At 47.6% G+C, this 23,955-nt stretch overlaps 1 protein-coding gene and 1 long non-coding RNA gene across 4 annotated transcripts in view; one reads left to right on the forward strand and one right to left on the reverse strand.

Annotated features, from left to right (window-relative positions):
- Galnt18 (polypeptide N-acetylgalactosaminyltransferase 18) overlaps positions 1-23,955 on the reverse strand; it is a 338,683-nt gene that overhangs the window by 281,717 nt on the left and 33,011 nt on the right. The window lies entirely within an intron of this gene.
- LOC125612059 lies at positions 102-22,807 on the forward strand. The gene is made up of 3 exons (XR_007342318.1): positions 102-234; positions 21,484-21,487; positions 22,797-22,807. It is a non-coding gene; the product is annotated as an uncharacterized LOC125612059 (long non-coding RNA).

The raw sequence follows: 23,955 nt of genomic DNA on the forward strand, positions 1-23,955 counted from the left end.
TCCTTAAGTGTCGGTCTAGAGATTTAATGTTTGCCTAGCAAATGGCTATCCAGCCTTTGGAAATTCAGCCCAATAATCACATCCGGGCTGCCTTTCCCTTCCCCTTGATTTTTGCTATTTTCCATCTAATTTTGCTATTTTACATCTACACTCTACAGAATCTCGGACCCAGAGAGACAAAGAAATTGTGTCCAAGGTTGATGTCATTTGGACCCAGAACCCTTGGCTCTGAAGGTGCTTTTATACGCAGTGTAGGGGTCATCTCACTGTCCATTGCTGGCCTCACACTAGAACTGTCTGCTCATTTCCTATCTTACAGGGGAGCTTGGGGACAGCAGGGACTGAGATGTGATCATCTCTGTGTCCTCGGTCCTTAGAACAGGACCTAGCACCAAGGACACGCTCATGAGTGTTCAACATATGAAGTGGAACAGGCCAAGACAGGGTGCAATGTACACAATGGTTATGACAGATCTTTCCAAAGCATAAAAGAGATTCAGGGAGGGAAAAAATAACCTTAATATGAGAAGCAATTCACCAAGTGGTACCCAGTGTCTTTAAGGCCCAGGACCTGCAAACATCAGATCAAGGGAAGCTCTCGGGGTCCTGCTCATGGGAGAAGCCTCCTTCAGAGCCAACAGGAAGCCTGTGAAAAGCTCTGCCCAACACAGCTCTGACCAGTCCCCTCTGGCTGCAGGCCCAAGGCAATGGCACAGGACACAGAGGCAGCTCCCCACACCAGAGGCCAAGCCAGCCAGGGAGTGGGTGGCTCATGTGCCTGCTCATCTTAACAGTGCTGTAGGGACCACTCTCTTAGGTCCTCAGGCCCCATCAGGCCTCCAGGGAGCAGGATACTGAGATTCCTGCCAGCCTTTCTCAGGGAGCCACTCTTCTTGCTGGGAGAAAATTGTTGTTGGCACAACAGAACACAATTCTGCCACCCCAGAGTCGGCAAAGCTTATAGGGCCGCTGTCCCAGAGTTTCACCCTGCAGAGGCCCCTTGGTTGACGCTTCTGCCATGGAAAACTCATTTTGTTTAACCTTTCCTTCTGTGATGGCATTTTAACGAAAAAGTCACTTAAGACCTGCAGTGAAAAATACATTTTACTAGAATAATGCATGACCCAAATACCATTTGCCTTTTCTTATCAATGCTTCATTCATTTATCATCTTTATTAAAAATCCATGAAGAAACAGCAGCCTCCGTAACTGCTGGGCACCTTTTTCATGGAGGTGAGAAGGGAGGGGAAGAAAGGGAGGTGACAGAGGACTCTCTGAACAGCAGCCCTGCACAGGCCCTTTCTGTACCTCTGCCCACAGCCACATGCAGATAACTCCATGTTTGGAAGCTGAAAACCAACCTTTCTTCTCCAAATGCAGCACCAAGTTGTGGGGAAGACCAGGGGTCTGAGATCACACAACTTACTAACATTCCTGCATCACCACTGCTAAGCCAGGAGACCTGGGGCAAGTTCCTTGTGCCTTCCAATGCTCAGTTTCCCAGTTTGCACAATGGGCATAATAACACCAACTTCACAGTACTGTGATAAGGATTAAATGAGCAGGCAAAAATCAGATGTCTGGTAAAGAAGGGTTCCTTCATTAATTCATCCCAAAGCACAGGCCAGAGGGAGGCTTTCCCAGAACAGCTTTATCACAGAACCATGCCCAAAGATCTGCCCCAAAGCCTTCCCGGGTTGTGGGTGTGCTGCTGCTGCCAGAGACTCTCAGCATCAAGAGAGTGGGCAGCTGAGGGGCAGAACCCACCAGCTGGGAGCTAAGAACAGGACAAGAGAATGGATAGCAGCAGTTGCCACCCACCTTCCCGTGTCACCTCATCACTAATGAACAGGAGGGCAGGCATCAGTGTACCTGTGTGTCCCCAGGAGAAAGTGGTGGCTCTCAGGGATGAAGGGACCTGCCCATGACCACATAGGAAATAAGGGCAGGGCAGGGCTGTGGCCAAGGAATCTGAGTGCCCCCAGGGCCACCCTCTTCACTTTTCTCTTATTAAAGGTGTGGGACCATTATCCATGTTCATTTGCCACAGATGGAGTGCCTGAAATGACAGGAATGCATTTGCTCACGGTTCTAGAGGACAATAAGTCCAAAATCATTGTGTTGGCAGCAGCGGTTCCCCTGGAGGCTGGGAGGGCAGGATCTGCTCAGGGTCTCCCTCTAGGCTTGTACATGGTGTCTTCTCACTGTGTCTGGTTTCCTCATCTTCCCTCTATGTATGACCTTGTGTCCCAATTTCTCCTTCCCATATGGAGACTGGTCCTGCTAAATAAGGACCCACTCTAGTGACCTCATTTTAACCTGATTAGTTTTAGAAAGTCTCTATCCCTAAGTAAAGTCACCTTCTGAGGTACTGGGAGTGAAGACTCCAACATAAGTTTTTCTGAGGACACAGTTCAACCTATACCCTAACCCTAGATTCTGGGCCTTCAGTGCACAGGATCGAGGGCTTCACATGTTGTCCCAGAAATACCACCATTGTCACCACCACCAAACCAGCCTCCACCCCCACCAACCCAGCACAGCACCGTCCCAAAACTCTGCGATGGCTCCATAAAGCCTTCTGCAAATAGCAAAGCAAGTCATCACAGGAACACACAATGTGTCCTTTATTAAAAATGCCACAGGGAAAAAGGTTCGCATATATTTCTCCCAATATTAAATGCCTCACCTTTAATCCCCATTTTAATAATGGGCAACTCAAGGGTATAAGAGGACATTTATCCTGGGTCACATGCTGGAAAGTGACAAAACTAAATTTGGGCCTGTCTCTTGCAGGCCCAGGCTTTCCCTTCACATCACTTGCCTGGGACTTCATGCAGTATCCCACACTGTCCTCGTGTTCAGAGATGGAGGGACTCTCTATGTGTCTCCTGCAATTTGCTAACTCTTCCCTGCTTTCTCCTTCCCTGAAAGAAATATTCTCCCAGCCCAGGAGTTGGCCCCCACCTTACTCTACCCAGAGCCCTCGGGGAGTCAGAGAGCCACAGGCAGGGGACCTGCCCCACTAACCATTGAGGTCAAGCTATTCTTCTCAAGTCAGTGCTTCACCTAGCACCCCCCTGCCTCTGGGGAACAATTCTCCTGGTGTGATGCCCACAGGGCAAACTTAAGCTCAGCTTGCAGTCAGTTCTTTTCCTAAGCTTTGCTCCAGTAGTCTAACTCTTGGCAGCAGAACATCAGAGAGCTGGGAAGACAGGGTCTGCTGCCTTAACTGCAGAGCTCTGAGACTGCTTCCAGACAGCTGCCAGCCTCGAATCCAACCAGGAAGGGCCCCAAGTAGCTTTCAACTTGTGAGTTTGAACATCGAAAAGTTGGAGAAAGATTTAAATGCTCAGCTGTAACTGGTATTTCCGTCTTCTCTGTGCAGAGGGGTCACTGCATCATGTCATCTGACGATGCTCCATCCCCACACACACATGAGGAAACTGAGGCACAGGGGTTTCCCTGGCATGGGCCTGGGGCTGGAGGTCACAATGCTGGCAAGCAGGATTCACACCCAGGCCTTCCAATGCCAAGTCTAACACTCTTTCCACCCGGCCCTGCCCGCCCAACACCACACTTTTGTGGAAACTATTCTGAGAAATCAAAGCAGCTCTGTTCAATCCAGAACTATAAATATCCAGAGAGAGGGAGATGAGAAGAGAAAACAGACATCCTTTCCCAGGATTTGGGAGCAAATTTTTGCAAAGCTCCCAAAAGTATTTTGAGTTCTGAAAGGCAGAAACTGATGGTAAAGGGAAAAAGAAGAAGAAGAAGAGGAAAAAGAAATAGAGAAAGAAAAGAAAAAAAAAAAAGCCAAGAGCAGAAGCTTAAGGGCTGTGATGATCAGACACTGTGGCATCACAGTCTTGTACCAGCGCCCTAAAACCACAAGGATCATTGGCTGCTCAGTGCTAGTGAGGCACATACTTAATATGTGTTCGCTTGTTTAACTCCCTCGAGAACCTAATGAGGATGTGGGTTTCTGAAGTTAACCCCATGTTATGGTTGGAGAAACTTGAACACAGAGAGGTGAAGAAACATGCCCAAGGCCACTGAGCTCGTAAGCTTTAACACCAGCATGTGCAGTCTCAAATCCCTGGTTTGTAACCATTTTGCCTATTGCCTCTAGCAGAACAGCCCACACCACATCCCAGGAGAGCAGGCATTTTCCTGGGAGCCTACGCTCCAGCGGCAACTCTAGCTGAGAAGCCAAGTTCAGCCCTGCAATCCCACATCCCCAAAAGGATCACAGGCAGGCGCCCAGAGAAGTGTAACTAGAGTAAATATCTAGTAGCTCCGCCCTCAGAGGTCCCTTGGGTCTTCCCTTCCACATCTCCTTTCCTCTCCAAGGCCTTCCAGAGTCCCTCTGCCTTGTTGGGAGTCTGGAAGAGCCAATCGCCTCAAATGCAAGCCTGAAAGCTGTCAGCAATGCTCATCACAGTGATGCAATACAGTCCCCGATTCCAGGACAAATTGGTTGCTAATCAGGTTTCTTGGAATTTGATGCCAATTCTTCTGTGAAAACTGTGCTAACCCAACCCACACTGCACATTTACCCAGGATGAACTTGGCCAACACTGACTCTAGTCTGCACTGACGTGGGCACTAACCACATGTGGCTATTTGGATTAAATATGTTAATTAAAATTAAATAAGTCACAATAGCCACATTTTATGGGTTCATAAGTGGCATGTGCTCTGAGTACGTACTGAAACAGAACAAGTCCAGGACATTCAACTTGTCACAGAATGCTCCCTCTATTAGACAGTCCTGAACCAGATCCTAACCCCTTCTCCAGCAATGCATGAGACAAAAAGTTCCTTCAGAGGTTAAATTGAGGTGCCAGGGACACATCAGCCCTTTTAAGGGAAAGGTACACTGCAGGGGACGGGGAGGGAGGCTTTGGAATCCCTAAGCTCCAAGTCTGTACACCAGCCCTGACACTTCCTAACCAAGAAACCTATTTCCCTGAACCTCAGTTTCCTGGTCTGGAGCAAAGAGGGTGGTGACCTCTTTTCAGGTGTCTATGAGGATGAAGTTGAGATGATGCTCAGCACACTCAACGTTCACTACTACCTGCCACACAGTTGTGGCCAAAGTACCCAACTCTAAGCTACTACCAATGACTACCATAGTCAGGAATGAAGCAGTGGAAGGTTGAAATGGGACTCCTGCTGGGGAGGCCAGGTGGGGAGGAAGGACACTGCAGTCCCATTGTCCTTCTTGCTCTCTTCCCTTACTGGTTAATTTGGTCCCTACATTAGATGGATCCAAGGCCACATGCAAGTTGTCAACCGTGAGACTAAGTATGTCAATTTTAGAGACAGGAGGAAGAAAAGCTGGAGATCCCTAAGGTGGGCCTGGAATAGGAGAAAAGCTCTTGAGCCATTGAGGAATCCATCCATTCATCCAATAAATGATTACTGAGCACTTCAGAACCTAATGTTAGATATAAGGTAGATGAATGAGATCTGGTCTCTGCCCTCCAAGCCCCCACAAAACAGTAGTGAGACTGACAGAAGATAAATCAATACATTAGTGTATGAGTTCAACATCAGAAAATCCAGTGGGTTTTAGAAGCCTGGACAACCAGATGGTAGGTAAAAGAGACTTGGGAATGGCTGGTTACAAAAGTTCAGAGATTTCCTGGAGGTGATACTTGCATTGAATGTCAAGACAGGGCAAAGAGGTGTTTCAGGCAAAGGAAATCACAGGAATAAAGACATGGGGTATGCACATTCCATGTCACTACATCAAACAGCTCCACAGAGGAGGGATTTATAGGAACTGATGGGAGATGCAGAGGAAGTGAGTACAGCAAAAATTCTTAGGAGCAAAAGACTAGGGAGACCACTGTCATTTGTGTATAAATGACATAAGTCATTTGTGTATAAATGTTCATAAGTTAGGAATCATGTATTATTCATATTTAAAAATTTGAAACCTAGGCAAAAATATGACTTTTGTTTGGCTCCAGGATGACACAATGGTAATAGACAAGTTACCAAAGTTTTTCTTAAAAGGGCAGGTGACAAAACATTGGAGACCTCACAAGACATTTTTCCTTCCCAACCACTCATATCTGCATCTGTAATGCAAAAGCAGCCCCAGACAATGTATAAATGAATGAGTGTGGCTGTGTTCCAATAAAACTTTATTCATGAGAACAGGCAGTGAGCAGGATTTGGCCCTGCTACAAGAACATCCTTGGGACCAGCAGGCAAATATGAATAAGGATTGTAGATAAAAGTATTATATTGACTTAATTTTCCCCAGTGCTAGAAGGATATTGTGGTTCCACAGGAGAATGTCTAAAGAGAGACATGCTGATGTATTTAGAGAGCATAATGTCTGTGTTTCTCAAATGGTTCAGGGAGATAAGAAGTTTCCGTAGAGAGAAAGACAAGATAAATGTGACAAAATGCTAGCAATGGTGAGGTCTGGCCAAAGGACATCAGCTGTTCCTGGTACTACTCTTAGACCTTCTTTGTAAGTTTAATATCTTCCGAAATAAAAAGCCTAGAGAAAAAAATGGAAATTTGAACAACTTCTGAGGAGCAAAAGGTCCACAAGAGCAGAACACTGTGAGCTCACTCCATGCTCTACCCCCTCTCACCTGTCCTGGCACCTGCTTGTCTTTTTCAGACCAGAAGGAGGGACACTTTTAATCAAGTCTCTTGACTCTCTTCATTAGTTTTGCAATACTAAAGAAGCCTGTTCGAATGCAAAAAAAAAAAAAAAAAAAAAAGGGTGCAGATTCTTGGCTCCTTTTGAAGTTCCTTTATATCAGAATGCCTGTTTCCACCCACAGACTAGTTTCTTTCTGAAGTGTGTCGAAGAGCAAGCAGCCATCAGAGCCATTAGCACTCCCCAGCGAGGAATTCCTGCTCCTCTTTAGCAAATGTGTCTGCTCAAAGGCCACCTGGAAGCCCACGGGTGATTTGTGTGAAGCTTTTCTGCTGAGCCAGGAGCCAATGACACTGTTAAAAAGGTTGGCAGAATCACTTCTCCAAGTTACCCAGATCAAGATCTCCAATGATCCCACTGCGGAATGATTTCCTGATTCTTGACTTACTAGTAATCAATACCATGAAAAATACTAACACCTCCATTAAAGTGGACATCCATTGATTTCTATTGGGAAGGTGGAGTTGTCTGGAAGCCCAGTATCTGAAAGAGCTTCTGTTTTGATTTTTCATCTGTCAAAGCAGTACCGTAAAATACAAAACATGCAATTCCTGGAAAGGGTGATGGAAGAGACGTGAGGGCAATGACCACTTAGACCCCCACCCTCCCATTTTCCCTGCAAAGCATGGCCTAAGCTCAGCACCAGTCAGTGATGCTCCTTGGGCCTCTCTGGGCACCAAACCCAGTCAGCCCTGTGAGGAATGCCCATTGCTACCTCTGCAAGCCAACTCAGGCCCATATCCTCTTATAGGAAAGAGAAAGAAAAACAGAAATCTCCCATGAGGGTTATATGACATTGGCAGCCAGGCCTCTGAAAGACCTGGCATAGACTTTCTTAAGGTCTTCAAGAGTTAGGGCCCATAGATCTTTAAAGGTCATTCTATCTCCAAAAACTATGTCCTATGAAAGTAAGCATCCTGTATAACTTCCCCAGTCCCCCCAAAACACCTTCTATTGTGGACTGCATTCATTGCAGTTACTCACTATGCTCTCCCTTGTTTTTAAGAGTATTGTACAACCTCCTTCCCTTTGCCATGCATTGCAGTTTGAATCTACCCCACAGGCCTATGGTCCTCAGACCATTAGAGGTGTTGGAACCTTTAAGAGATAAGGTCTAGTGGAAGGAAGCCAGGTAATTGGAGACATACCCTTAAAGAGGATATCAAACCCCAGACCCTTCCTTCCTCTCTTTTTTTGCTTCCCAGCTTCTCAGGAAGTGAACAGACTCCTTCACCACAAGCTCCCACCTAGAGATACTGTACTGCCACAGAACAACAGAGCTAAGCAACCATGAGCTGAAACCTCTGAAAACATAATCCAAAACATGTCTTTTCTCTTTATGAGTTGGTATCTTGGGTAAAGCTAACTAACACATTATGTGACTTACGAAGATCCCACCCCCAATGTCAGGCTCTGCCATGTGACTTATTCTGGCCAATGGAATGCAAGCAGACATGAAGTTTGCTAAGTCTGAACCCAAGTTTTAAATGTGACTGTGTAATCTGGCTCAGCCTCTTGCTCTTCTCAGCTACAATAAAACATCAGGGAATGAGAAAACATATGAAGCAAAATCACAGCCAACACACAGCCCAGGCACAACATGAGGAAGAAAGAAACTTTTGCTTCATAAGTCACTGAGAGTTGGGGGTTGTTTGTTATACAGCCAAACTTGGAGACAGCAGACTGATCAATCACCCTCCAACATAGGAGGGGAAGGTAGCTATGGGGAGGGAGTCCACCAGCTCTTTGCACCCATACCCTACAGCTCCTATCCCCCACTTCTCAAAGTCTAGGCCTCATTTCTCCCTCTACATGGCTTGCTTTCCATTCATATATACCTGAGGATCCTTAAGGACAAAGTCTTCCCAGAAGCACCCTTAGTTTATGACTCATTTCTGCCAGTGACTATAGCCAGAGGAAGGAAAAAGTGGGGTTAATGTACCAGGGATCTCAGGGAAAATCCAGAGTCCTGGATTCTGATTTAGGCTAAGTCTCAGGACCACGGGGCTCCCTTAAAGCATGAGTCTCTATGGATCTGAGTGACCTTGAGCAAGTCACTCTTCCTGTCTGAACTCATTAGTGATTTTTCAAGCCCAGCTGAGTTCCTAAGAGAAGGCTTACTCAGCAGACAGCTGAGGGGAGAAGAAGCCACTTCCACGCATCCTCAGCCCGGCTTCAGCCAGATCAGTCTGTTTGGGTCTCTTTGAACATACTAGGTTTCCAGGTAAGATTCTCCTTGTCCAAACATTCTATATGATGAAACACAATTCAAAACCACTGACCAAGGGGTCTCTGAGGGCCTTTCCACACTGGGAACCAGGATGCCTGACTTCTTGTCTGTTCTGTGGCTGATGCTTTGCCCCCTCATCAAGAACTTACCCAGAGGGCAGCTGGTGAGAACACCTGACAAGCCGGAATGCAACAAGGTAGCTTCACAACAGCTCAACAGAGAGTTAAAAAACAGCTGTCTCTAGTTCTCCATGGTGTCAGGCTGAAGGGAGCGGTGGGGAGGGAAGGAAGGAGAGAGGGAGGGAGAGAGAAAGAAAGGGCAAGTTCAGGAAGGCCACTACGGAAGGGAGCTCAAGGTTTTAGCTTTCACTCAAGTTCTATCTTCTGCTTAAAGTGTCTGGGTCACACCCTGCTTTGTCCCCACCCCCAACATCCCAATCTGGAAAAGTGTTCTTTGGAATAAGAGTCACACTCTTAGATCACTTCACATAGCCAAGATGCCTTAGAAACTATCTCAGGGTGTGGAACATCGGTAGCCTCTTCGTAGGTCAAATTTCTCTCATTCTTCTTCTCTCTTTCTCACTCTCTCTGTGAACTCCTTTAAGAAGCTTTCATCCCAGAGAGTATGCAGGCCATAAGTCCTCTACCCGGGGGACTGAGAGCTTTTGGTTTCCTAAAACCACTTGCGGGGGACCCACATTCTAAGCACAGAAGAAAGAGACAGATCTTCACACTCAGGACTGCACTGGATTGGGGGCCACTTCCCATCTGCCCAGGCAAACTGTCCTTCCCGAAATGACTGAACAATCCCCAGTGTGATGAAAACCCGTTCTTCCACCCAGCATTGACCTTGAACTCCAGGGCAGAACCAGCACAACTGTGACCCACATTTAGTGGCTGATAAGTAGGCAAGCAGGGCAGAGATGAGAAGCGGGGATCGGGAAACAGGCCACAAGGCTGCTGGAGCAGCCAGAGAAGAAGATAAATTGAAACAGACAGAAGCTGGTCCCTGGAGACGGGAAATGCTCAGGAAAGAGAGGAACTCTGGTTCAGGGAGATTGACACAAGAGGGACAGAAGTGGAGCAGGGCACTCAGGAAGCAAGGGGCTGCTTGATGGGAAATGCAGCTAGGACTCTTCCCGGCCGGGAAAGCAGACACACAGGTCGTTTCTTCTGTGAGCAGAGATATGAGCTCACTCAGCCAGGCTGGGGTCCCAGACTGCAACCAGAAGAGACAACCCCCTTCCGTGGATCATGTTTGCTCCAAAGAGCATCAGCCTGGGCTGAACATGTGACATGTCATTCAATGTGTCGAACTGAATCTACCATGGGCCACCCCAACGTCCTCCTCATCTGTCGCTCTGCTTCCTTTCATATCCCCACTCCCTCTATCTACCACATCATGACCAGAACAGCCTTTTAACTCTGCAGGTCTATCTGTCCCCTGCCATCTTAGCCTTGCTGACTGGCCTTGCACAGCCCAATCTGCGTCATCTCATTCCAGTGCAGCCCAGAGAGCCTTGCAGATCTCATACCTTCCCATGCCTCCAACCTCACCTGGCCCCCTGCCCCTTTTTTTCAGGGTTTCTTGAGCTCATCAAGCTCTTCCTTCCCTTGGGGATTCCACCCTCTGCCTAGGAAGGTTTTTTAACCCTGGATTCACCTAACCAGATCCTTCTTTGATTTCAGATCTTGGCTTACCAGTCTCAGCGCTTCCCTGACCACCCAGTTCAAGAAGGCTCTCCCTGCTGACTTCTGTTCCCCTCACCATGCTCCACTTTTCACCTTGACTGTACTTCCTGTGATGTGTGTTGACCCGATTCACTATCAGGCCCCAGCCTGAGCCAAGTGTCCTGAGAAAGCTATCAATCCAGCACAGTTCCTGGGGCCCTCAGGGCTCAATGCACTGTTGCCACCTGGTTAAATGAATGAGTAATTCATCTGCCTCCAAGGGCTCACTCTCCAAACCTCCCCCAGGTCTTCCCTCTTACCAGTTATACCACACTCTACTGGAGACACTAGTGGCAGGGACAGTTAACACTTGTTCAGTGCTTTCTATGGCTCTCAACTTTCCCCGGATCATCTCGTTCAACCCTCACAGCAACCGAATGGAGTAAAAATTTGTTATTTCCATTTTGCAGCCAAAAGAATTAAAGCATAAAACTAAGTTAGTAGCTTGTGCAAGAGCTCACAGTTAGTAAGTGTCAAAGTCAGGATTCCATTCCAGGAAGACTGACCCTTGGTCCCAGTGCTTAGCCACCCCAATATGACAACTGCCAGGGAGAGTCTCAAGATGTGTCTTTGCAGAATCAACTCCTGATTCCGTGTGGAGGAAGCAGGATGCCAATGAGTCTGCAGTGTGTTTTCTCAGCATGTGGAAATAGGTTATTGGGTGATAAATCTAATGCTTCAAAAAATCAATGCTGCCCTGAGTCTGGGCCCTGTGTTTCCAGAAGCCCCCAAGGTCTCTGTCCTGTAAACAACTAGGTCAAATCAAAGTGAAAGAAGCATCCAGTGAATTCTGGGTTCTTCTGGTGAGAGGAGCTTCTCCCTGGCCACTAAGACACACCCTGTGGGGGCAGCTCTTGTAAAGGGAAAAGTTGGCTTTGGCAACCTCTTGTCAATTAGCCATGTCCAGGCCAAACATAATATCTTGACAAAGAACGATTCAATCCTGTTTAAATAGGCTTTCTCCACTGAGCCCATAATACGTAATGAGGTTATTTAATCCAGAAAGAAATCCAATGACCTGGAAAAAAGATTGGTGTGCATTAAAGTGACCATTTTTTTTCACTTGCATTTCCACAAGTTCCTATTTAACCTACCGATGACAGTATCTGCTTGGCTTCAGACTGTGAGAGTATTTGTTCAAATTCCAGAGTCCTGACCCTATCCCTCTGCCCTGGAATAGACACAAGAGCTGTGTGCCCAGCAATGCAGACCAAGGACTCCAACACTAACTGGGCATCAGAATCCCCTGGGAAGCACTTTAGAAACAAAGATTTACAGGCTCCACCCTGGAGATTCTGATTCAGTATATCTGTGGCAGGGCCCAGGAATCTATTTCCTCAGCTCCCCTGGTCTCCCCTGGCAGCAGGGCAGGCTTTTGCACACCACCCACCACGTGGGAATGGTTACCATGCAGGGTCTTGCAGGGATCCAGGCCCAGCCACTACTCAGAGGGATCCCTGACCGGGTAACAGCTGAAGCTTAGTTCCCTTCTCTAGAAAAGGGGTACACACGTATGTGGCCTGCTTGCCCCTTGAGAGATTTCCAGGTACCAAGGGAAGTAATGAGAAAAAAGAATGAAAATAACTAACAGTTATTGACTATCAGCCATGTGCTGGATGCCAGATCAAGTATGGTACCTGCATAAGACTTCATAAGAACCATATGAGAGAGTTACTGTCATCTCTGTTTTCAGATGAGCAAATAGAGGTACAGAGAGAGTTGTTTCCTGTCCAAAGTTGCCCAGCTTGGAATATAAACTCATCAATGTGAACTTAGCACCTCTGCAGTGCCCCCTGCCACGGCTGTGCACAGGTGAGATGCTGCTGGATTTAGCTTCTTGCACCATCCCTCACTGACAGCATCAGGAGGTGAAGGTCTATGCCAAGGACCAGCATGGGGGGTGGGGTGGGGGCTTGAATGTTCAACATGGCTGGCCAGTGCCCTTCTGAGGAGGACAAAGAACAGATGGCCCTCATGTGACTCTCACCTTCCTGCCCTCTGTCAGGAATGTGGAAGCATGCACCAGTTTCTGCCCAAAGGAAAACATCAGTAAAGCTTATACTGGGAGCATCATTTGCCATTCTAACAGCTATGGCTAGAAGGTAAAGATTTTTAGAGGTCTTAAAGTAACATCCCTTGCAAGTGCACATTTACCAGAGGGTGCTACCATTCAGTGAGCACATACTCTTTGCAAAACCCTTTCAAGATGTTTTCTCTTACAACCCTCATGGTAGTCCCATGGAGCAGGGCATTTTAGCCCATTTTCCAAGTAAGAAGGCCAGGTCTCAGAGAGACTGGGGATGGTACCCAACAAGCAAAGGACACTACATCGGAATTCACATTGGCCTAGCTCCAAAGCCCTGACCTTCCTGAGCCACAGCACCCTCCACAGAGCATGACAGGCAGTTTGGGCAAGACTGATGTCCTGAGACAGAGGCTCACATTTGACATGCACATCCGGAGACTTCCAACACAAGGCCTTCTATACAGCAGAAGAAGTGCACTGTCCCATGCTGGGGCCACAGAATCCCCACCACTGATTACATGACAAGGTCCACCAGTATGTGAGTGACAGAGAGGTCACCTTCCTCAGTGGCTGTCTGTGACATCAACTAGAAAAGAGCCTCCCCATAGGAAAATTGACAGATGGGTCAGACCAAAAAACTGGGCTTCCATTTTTCAAATGAAAACACAGAAGGCAAATGACTTCTGAAAGCTGAAAACGAAGCCCTGGCCCAGCTTGGACCAGAGAGCTGGTCAGATCTGCTCCCTCAAACAGGAAGATAGAGTGAGTGCTACAAACAATGGGTGAGCCATCCCTTTGGCCCCGACTTAAAAATTTAATTGGGATAGATAGCTTGGAACTTCTGTTTAATTATGCATTGTCTTAAAATTATCAAAACATAAGATCCTCCCTCAATTCCTAACCACATCCAAATTCCAATAAAGCCACATGATCTCATATCTTCCAGGAGGAGGCCCCTGACCCAGATTCTAGCTTGATCTTTCAGGAATCCACATCATGTGGCCACCGTGGATTCACATGAGGTTTCTTTAGATCCAGGGGTTGCCTTGTGTCATGAAAGTCCACCCATCAGCACCTGCCACTTTCCAAGATAGCCAAAAGGAAACCGAAGCTCTCTGGGCACATGCAGGGGCTGATGTCAAAAGGGAACCCCTGACGCAGGACAACCAGGAGAGCCACACAACACAGATGGAGCTAATTTAATATTTCTGCCAGCAAAGGAGTCATGTTAGGAGAGCAAGGACAGAGCAGAGGCATTAGTATAAATTACCCCGAGTGCTCATAAAGGCTTGCTGCTCAACACTCCCAGGAGACTAAAGAATTGTTTGCTCCAGCCTGGCAGCCCCAAAGAATGCAAATTAATAGCCATGATTTATCATGAGGTGTTCTTCACTGGCATTCTTGGCCCAGGTTTCTTTAAGTATTTGGGTTCATCTATCTCGCATGTGCCTGGTGGAATTACTGCTACTATTATGCAAAATGCATCATAAATCCAACATTTAAGAGAGGTTTATTTAAGTCTGTTTGGCATCCAGGGTCCAAGCTCATTACTATGAATACAATTAATTCCTGGCAGGGTATCGGACAATCCAGAGCATTCATGAACCATCCATGGTCACGGTTTCTGGAGGGACCTGTGAGGCACCTTCTCTCCACCCAGACCCACTTGCCATCCCAGGCTGCCATACCTCTGCCTAAGCTGTTCCTTTCTCCTGGAAAGCCCTTCCTACCCCACATATTTGTCTTCCAAAATCCTAAAGGACCTTCAGGTCCATCTCGAGGCTCACTCTACTGGAGCTCTTTGTGATCATCCAAGGAAAGACCCCCCTCTTGCCTCTCTAACCTATGAAGGTGAGGAGGCTACATGTGAGCTGCAAGACCCTGAGCCCAGTCCCTCCTTCTTCTGGAGCCTCAGTTTCCTCATCTGGGGAATGAGGAAAGTTCCTCAAAGTTCCTTTCAGATAGTAATTAGATTTAGTTCTCCTGCCTATCTCACTCTTTTTGGTGGAGGCATACCACTAGTGCCACAGGGGGGGAAAAAAGGTGAGGGGCTGGCTGAGAACAGACCTTCTTCCCTCCTCCAAAGAATGTCTGTCAGCCACCACTGGTAGGGCATCGGGAGTGGGCTTTGTGTGGACAGAGGCCAAAACTCAGACTCTAGCAGCTGTCAAGCTATTTTTCTGCCATCAGACTATCAGACCATCATCTTGATGTCAGATCCCACAGCTGCTGTGTGCTGTGAGCTCAGTTTCCTTATCTGCAAAAGGGGTGATGGTTCTTACCTGGGGTCTGAGGCAGGGATTACATGAAGTCATGTACGAGCTATGCTCAGCAAGTGCCCGGCCCAAAGCAAGGGCCCAGTCACATTAGCCCTGATTCTGATCATCTTTCATTTGACACCTCCTGACCCTCGGAAACTCAGCAGACAAGCTAGAGAAGACCAATGTAGGAGCTACTGAAACACACATTGGCCGGGGAAGATGCCTCTCAATCTTCTCTGCCAACTCCGTGAAGACTGCCTGCCACAGCAGGAGTTGAAGGCCACTGGGTGCCAGAAAAGGAGCCATTCACACCACAAACCCGCAAAGTCCCTGCCCCTCCCAGGTTCTGTTTCCTACAGATAGTGTTAATGGTGAGGGGCCTGTGCCTACCTGTCCCCTCCAAACCAGGAGACCTAAATGAAGCCACAACAGCCAGGACTGGTGCTATTGAAGAGGCACAGCAGAGCTAGAGGGTGCAGAGACATGACCTGGAGAGATGGAAGCCTTTATCTTAATGCCAAGGGGAGGCAGACAGTCCTAATCGTCTTCAGGAAGATCCTCGGTTTGGGAAGTGATTACACAGAAGATTACAGCCTGGGTGACGCTGGCATGACCATGGCTTCCAAAAAGAGGAAAACGACCCTACATAATGAGAAAAAAGAATGCAGATCCTCAGAGACATTTGGAAGGAAGAGGGCAACAGATAACTTGACAGGAGAAGAAGCAAGCCTCACCCTCAAGATGTGATCATTGTCTGACACTTTGAGTCATCCCTAAAGTGAAGGTGTTTCAAATGCTTTCTATGGGACTGCCCAAGGGAAATGGTTTTCCTTCCTGCCAGCATTGACCTGGAGTAAAACAGTGACCACGGATGCACAGACCATGACCAGACAGGAGATTCTGCAATGTGCCCAGAATGTGCCAAATTGCTACCGAGACTGATGATGTCCTAGGCTATGGGACAAGGGATGGAGAGGGTGGGCCAAGAGCCTGATGGGCAGCCATTGGGTTGGTACAAAGATCCAGAGAAGACTCTCCTGCAGGTCACAGGCTGGGAAGAGACAGGGACACATGTGGAGGAATGGAAAAGAATAACAAGGAGGGAAAAAATCAAACTCAATAAGCCAAATGATAAGCCAAGCTTTCTCCTTCTAACTGCTCCCCCTCACACCCTTTTCAAGTGCCAGAAAGCTAGCCCAATGTTCAGCTTTCCTGTAGGTAGAAAGGACTTTAATTAAAAAGTAAATTGCAGCTTGAGTGCACCTGGTAATGTGTGCAATGGCCTTGAGCCAATTAAGAAGAGGTTTCCCTTTTATCCTTTCCTTCACCAGGATGGATTTATTGCTTGGCTTTTAAAGAAAGAAGAAAGGGAAGACGCAAAAAGCTTCAAGGCTTGTCATAAGAGACTCCTCCTCCTGGAGTCGGCAGGTGAGGGGATGTCAGGGCTGGGTGTCGCAGCCAGGCCTGGGCCTCCTGCATGCAGGACAAATGGGACAGCTGCTGCCTTTCCTGCAGGACTCCTGCTGCCTCAGCAAGGGCCATGGTGGGGAGAAAAAAGGGAAACACAATCCCAATCAACCTTTCCTTAGCAACTGTTCCCGAAAACCTGCCTTCTGATGCTTTGTCTTCTCAGAATTAAAAGGGCTATATCGGAAGCAAAGAACTTGAACAACTGGCTCCCTGGAGATCCAAAAGGGATGGGATGGCCTCTCTTGGCCCCCAGCCTCAGGAAGGAAGGAAGGAAGGAAGGGCAGTGCTGCTGGACAGTTAGCACAGGAACAAGGCCACTTCCAGAGATGTACCCAGCCAGGAGGGAAGCTTGAGTTTCCTGGCTAGCAGCAACCCAGCAGACATGCCAGGCTGCCTGGGAACTGGCCATGGGCACATACCACTCCAGTGGGGGGAAATGTGAGTCTGGGCATTTGTTTGGCCAAGTGGTGCTGATGGCAGAGGAAGCATCCTTTCCTGATGCCATGGCATGAAGCCCATTCTCGGGAGTCTGCTTTGGCCACCCTGGTCTTCTCGCAGCTGGCTCAAATGAGTGCTGAGTGAAGGCCCAGCTGTCACCATCTGTATCAGTCTATTTTTCATTACTATAATGAAATACCTGAGGCTGGGTATCTATACATAAAATAGTCTTATTTAGTTCACAATTTTGGAAGCTGAAAGTACAAACAGCATAGCGCCAGCTCTGGTTGAAAGCCCTCTTGGCTACTTCACCTCATGGTGGATGGCATGATGGTGGTTGTGTGTGCAAGAGGGAGAAAACACATGGCCAAACAGGAAGCCAGAGAGCAACCTGGGAGGGGCCAGAAAAGACCATCAATAGGCCCTACTCCTTAAAGGTCCCACCACCACAATATCACAACACTGAGGACCAAACCTTCAACATGAACCCTCAAGGGACACGCTCAAACCACATCCAAACCACAGTACTATCACTCTAATTTTGAGCATGGCTTAGAAGTAACAGGCTACTTGTCTGGGCTATCTGGCTGGCTCACTTTAAATAGCAATTGCTAAGTTTGCTATGTAATATGTATTCAAATAAACTATGTGGACTGCATTATACAATACAGACAGAGCAGAGCTACCTTGGTTGAAGTGGGGCTGAGTGTGAGTCTATCTGTACCCTAACTCATCAGGACCCCAGCTCTGAAACACTGCCAAGGTGGTGCTGGCAGGCATGAAGATCAGACCAAGGCTTCGGAACTGACATCAGGGACTCCATGTGAGGAGGGGAAGCAAGAAAGCAGGTATGATTAAGATCAATTGATAATCTGTCCCTTTCTAAATCAACCATTAAGCCATTCCTATGTGCTCAGAATCCATGCCAATAAGTGATTTTATAAATCAATGCATGATCCCCGGAACGCACCAGAGCTAATGTTCACATTTCAACCGTGATTCAGTGAAGAGGGCACGCTGGGAGCACTGGGGGAGCAGGGTGCAGAACACGGCTTCAGTGCCCTGGGTCTGCGCCACTCTCCAGCTGGGCTTTGGCTCAGTGACCTCACCTGAAAAATGGTTTCACAGGACCCGAGAACTCCACAAAGATGCTCTCCAAACCCTCAGAGTGGTGAAAGCAGGGCCAGATGGAGGGCATTTAATGATGGAAAATTCTGGATCACTCAACTTCAGCCAAAAAGGGAAAGCAAGAGGGAGACTGAAGACAGAGAAAGATAAAGAGATGGATTTCTCCACGAAACAGAGGCTGCCACTGAACAATGAAATTCACCCTTGCCTGTTGCCAACCAACTATGAGACCTTCAGCACATCACACTCTATGTTCAGGTCCAGATTTTCCACTCTGTCCCCAAGACAAGACCTCTCTGTGAAAGGACGGGCAGGTAACACTGCTCTTGATCCCCAGGGCTAAGGAAGGTGCCAACCCACTCCTTCCTCTTCTCCACCCTCAGGCCTAGTCCTGGGTCCTCCTCACCAAAGGCTTTCATGCAACTCTCTTCCCAAGATAAAACCTCAGAATGTTCCAGACTTTCTGGTATGTATGAGCCTCTGCCCACCTGTTCCCTCCACTTGGAATCCCTCCCTTTCTGCTATTGAACTCTGACTCATTTTTTAAGTTCAACTGCCTCCAGTTCTATAGCCAAGTAGTTCAGCCAGTAGGGCTACAGATTAATGAGGCCTCCACACAGGAGTAAGATTTAAAATATTTCATAACTGGAATAGATGGGCACTGCCCAAGCAGAACACCCAGCCAATCTGAACAGATGCTGGCCAAGACGGCCCATATGGCCATACTAGCAGGTTCCATGACCCTCAGCCCTGCCTCCACACAGCATTTTCGGATAGCAGGGCTTTCTTGCTCTCTCCTGGTCTCAGCAGGGGTCTGGGTGAACCATTCTTTACCTGCCAGTAAGCATCTCCCAGGACAGCTCTATACCCACAGGAGCAGGGCTATGTGCCCCTACCCTGGACTGGGCAACTACATTGTGACTTCTGTGACCTCTATCTTCCTCCAGCACAAGGGCACCATGGTAAAAGGACATGGAGGATTATGTTATCTCCCCAGTGCCACCCAGAAGCCTGCTTGCAGCTTCCTACAGCCTCAGAGAGGGAGACTGTGCTACATGTGTTTTGTTTGTTTGTGGTGTCCCAAGGGACACTGACTTGCTGAGCCCCATCTGTGGCAGCTGGAGAGACCTCATCTTTCTAAGTTGATCAAAGACAGGACAGAAGCCTGGGGGAGTGGGGGTGGGGAGTGCAGGGCTGGGGTGGGGCTGGTGTTAGTGAGGATAAACTCAACACAGAGGGGGAACCCAGGGCAAGGCACGGGTCTCAGAAACGCCAAGTCTCACTGACTGTGACCAAAGTGACAGATCCATTTTCATATGGGTTACAAATAGACCCCAAAACCCGCCAGTTGCTGGGTACATGTAATTCTTCCCTTCCGGGGCTGCCGGCCAGGATTTTCTGTTTTCCTCACCCACCTGTAATAACTGCTGACCTTCCTGCTATTTTGGAGCTGGACACTGATCCAAGCAGGGACAAGGGCAGCAAAAACCCAGCTGACCTCCCCACCCACCTGTCTACCCTCTCGCCACACAGACACTGGACCCTCTGCAGGCCTTGGCCACATGCTAAGTCACAGCAAGGCTGAGAAAACGTGCAGCTTGATACTGACTTAACAGGGGCTACTGTTGGGGTGTTTGGTCCCACCTGGCTGGGCTTACAGATGAAGCTGAAAGTCTCTCCATCCAGGGCCCTACAGAAGAGGGCATGTGGCTGTTTCCTGTTCAATGGGACAGAAGCATCCAAGCTGGCATAGAGCCAGTGCTCATTCTCAAAGAGGCTTCAACCCCCTACCACCACCCGCTAACCCCAGACTGCAAGTGTCCCTCATTTGGACTATCATTATTGTCCCACCTTCATTCAGTGCATATTTGTTGGAAGCCTGGCAAATGTCAGGCATCCAGGTAGATGAGCTACTGAGATGAACAGAACAAGGTCCCTATCCCCATGACATTTAAAGCCTACTGGAGGGGAAAGACAGCAAGAAAATAGACAGAAGGAGTTGTCTCAGTGGTTATATGTCTACAAAAAAAAAAAAAAACGAGCAGAGGCCTAGGAAGCAGTGCAGGGGGCAGAGAAAGCCTCTCTGGGGAGGTGCTCTCGAAGCCCAGGGCTGAATGAGGTTTGAAGGAGCTGCGCAAGGGACTGGGCATTCTGGCAGAGGAAGCAGTGGGGCAAAGGTCCCGAGGCGGGAACAAAGCTGATGTTTGAGGGACAGTACAAGGCCCATGCCGCAGAGCAGGAGGAGAGGCTGAGGAGAAAGGCAGAGAGAGGGGGTCAGGCAGACGGGCAGGGCCGGAAAGCAAAGGGCCTTTGTAGGGCTGTGTGATTGGTCCCCATTGTCACTGCCCTTCCTGTAAGAGGGTTACATTTCCCTCCATTTGCTTGTTGTTCCGAGCTATGGAGTGGGGAATTCCATGCCCCACCCCACAGAGAGTGGCCACCCCACTGTTTGGACCAGCTGAACCTAAGCAGAAGTGAAGCGTGCGATTCTGAGGCTAGGCATTAAGAGCCATTGTGAGGATCAGCCACTGTTCTCCTTCCTTCTAATACAGGCATAAACAAGAGTTGTTCCCTCACCGGATCCTGCACTAAGTCACATGAAGAGGGCTGACATTCTGTGTGCACTAGAAACACGGTCTCGGGGGTTGCTATGGTTTGTATCTAGAGTGTCCCGGAAAGGCCATGTGTCAAAGCCTTGATCACTAGCTGGTGGCACTACTGGGAGGTGGTGGAACCCTTAGGAGGTGGGACCTAGTAGAAGAAATTGGAGGCCACTGGAGTTGTGCCCTTGCAGGGAACATAGGGCCCCTGGCCCCTTCCTCTCTGTGTTTCCCAGTGACCATAAGGTAAGCAGTTCTGTTCCACTCCACATTCCCCACCATGATGTTCTGCTTCACTACAGGCCCAAAATCAACCACGGACTAAACCCACCAAACTATGAGCCAAAATAAATGATTCTTCCTTATAAGTTGATTATCTCAGGTATTTTTTTCACAGTGACCAAAAGCTAACACAGGGTCAAAAGCCTTTGAGAGGTCATTACAGTCCAACCCAGCAGAAACTAATACAGCCTTGCAGGCCTTGGAAAAGGCAATAACTTATCCTTCTTATGATGAATCACCATCACAGGGCTTTGAGAAGAGTGCCCTGATCGGACGGCAGTTTTAAAGACTATTCTCGTGCTGAATGGAGAATGGAGTCCCATCAGCCACACTCACCATCTCCCACTCTCCCTCAGACACACAGCACATCTCTGAGGGTGTGTCCACCATGGGTCTACAGAGAGGATGGTCTAAGCACCCCCGAGCCATCTTAATATCCCCCACCTTATTTCACATCCCAGACCAAGAGGCACTGTCCTCCCCTGAGGTCCTGCCCACACACACACAGGAAGGATGCTCATGTTTTTCTGAGGGAGCTGCAAGAGTTAGCAAAAAATCTGGTGCTTTCCTGCTCTGTTATGAGAAGCAGCTCTCAATTTGTCACCATAAGGAGGAAGTTTTTTCAGAGCAGTACAGAAGTGGTCTCCCCATTAAGTTGCTGATTAAAAAACCAATTCCACCTTATTCCCCCATTTCTCCCAGGACCATCTCTCAGTTTCTCTCTCATGGTCCTTTTGGTCATTCTAGATGCTAATTCATCATATGCACATCTCATATCTATTCTAGATGGTGACTACTTGATATATTCGTGCCCTCCAGAGTGCCTTACACAGTGTTTGGTACATAGTTGGTGCTCAATTAGCATATTTTGGATGAATGGACAAAAGCATACCATGGGAATCCATAAGTGAAAATAAAATCCACAAGTAAAAATAAGCTCTGTTTCTGGCTTAAAAGTACACAAAAGCTGTGTTAAATCAATAAATGAAAAAAGGTTGTAGCCACTACATTCCTCTCCACCTGGAATCAGCAAAGGACACATTTACATCTCATTCCCCAAAGACAGAACATCAAAAGACCTGAGGTTCCAGAATATGTCATGTATTCCAATGCAGACCTTCAGAAGAAAGCTCACCAAGATACTTCTCAAAGCCCCAACCACATGAGTGACCAGGGGAAAATGCCAAAGGCTCCTTTTTTAAAAAAAGCAAAAACCAAACTGAAGATTTATAGCATGATCAACCAGCAGAGGTTGAATTCATAAAAATGTGCCAGGCATTCTCTGGGCTGGGAAGGAGAGACGAAAGTTGTCAAAAGCACAGCCCCATCTGCAAGAAGCATATGATCCCAAACCCAATGTGGGACCCCCATGAATGAACCGTGGTCTTGGGCAAATCTGCAGCTCCCCCAAGGTGACAGCACAAGGTCACACTTGACAAAATAGAGTTGAGACAAATTCTCATGAGGGCATCAGAATTCAGCATGGAGTGGCATCCTGAGCTGGGCCAGCTAGAGACCGTTCTAGGCGTTGAAGACAAAAGAGGACACGCAGAGGGAAGCAAAAAATGGGAAGTAGGAGAAGTGGCCCCCTGGGGCTACAGGGGACTTGTTTCCAAATGACAGGACAAGTGGACCAGAGGCAATAACAGTGAAGCAAACTGTCCTGCCAGCAGTTGGGGACAGGAAGCTCAAGGATCAACATTGATCTATGCCAGGAAAGGCTTGCAAGTCATGTCCAGGAAGGAGAGGGGGTCACAAACAAGATGACAGCTTGTATTTTAGAGTCTTAGCAAAGAAAATCCAGGAGCCCTGGAGCCTTCGAGTTTCCAGTAGATGGAAAGCTCATGGGAAGTGACACAGAAGGCACGGGGTCCTGTTCCCTAGTGCTTTTTACTGGCCACATTTTCACCAGCAATGATGTGGGCTGAGCTCAGAGGAGCATGTCTGAACATGTGGGGAAAGAAAGGAAAGCCTTCTGTAGAGCCCTCTTGGAGAGCAGTTTGCTGCTTGAGATTCCTAGGCAGTGTGGAATGTAAATAACCAGAGCCAATGGGCCACGGTGTCATTAGTCAGCACCGCCTGCACACGTGCACATATGCACGGGACGCGCCTCTGCAGCCTCAAGCACGACAGGTGTCTCAAAAAATAAATAAATAAAAGTGTTTGCGTTTCAACCCCAAGTAGCCACTTTTCATAGAACACGATTGTCACTTGACAGGACAACTGGCAGATCAAAATTATTCAGAGCTGGAAATTTGGCAGGCTCTTCTCAAAGGCTTGTCACTTCAAGGAAAAGAACTGATAGCATTATTCTCTAAGACAAAATTCAAGGTCTTCAAGCAAAAATTAGAATTTTGGAAAACTTACATCCACCACCAGGAGACTGGCAGCTTCCCAATACTTAGAGACTGCTGATGATATCAGTGGTAACATTAATAAAAGTGATTATTGATAACCCATGATAAAATGTGTCCACACTTAGAAGATCTGCATTACTCTGTGCACCTACCTTTTTCAAATGAACACTGCAATCGTGTTTCAAAATCACGCTTGGGTAAAAGACACAAGCATCAAAGTGTAAGACACTTTGGATTTTAAGATAAAATTTATTGGTAAGTCTTCAGAGTCTATATTGCAACGAGGCTTTAAAAACACATCATTTGTCCAGTTGAGGCATAGTATCAAAGAATAGTATTCAAAATTATCTGAAAATGCTATTTAAATACTTCTTTTTCCATTTACCTATGTATGTGAAGAAGAATGTGATTCACATACTTTAATATGTAGCATGATATTCTTCTACATATCAAGACAAATGGAATGCAGAACCAAGTACAGCACTAGAACTTTCTTCTGTCAAGCCAGGCATTGGAGATTTGTGAAGTTTTATGTAATATAGTGCCATTCTTCTCAATAAAATATTTCTGTGTTTTGAAAACTGCTATAGATTGAATGTTCATGCTCCCTGCCCCCCACCTTAGAATCCATATTTTGAAATCCTAATGCCAACAGTGATGCTGTTGGGGTGCAGGGCCTTCAGCAGGTGGTTAGGTCATGAGGGTGGAGCCCTCATGAATGAGATTAGTGCCTTTGTAGAA

Source organism: Marmota marmota, unplaced genomic scaffold, assembly GCF_001458135.2.
Source record: "Marmota marmota marmota unplaced genomic scaffold, marMar, whole genome shotgun sequence".
Lineage (NCBI taxonomy): Eukaryota > Metazoa > Chordata > Mammalia > Rodentia > Sciuridae > Marmota > Marmota marmota.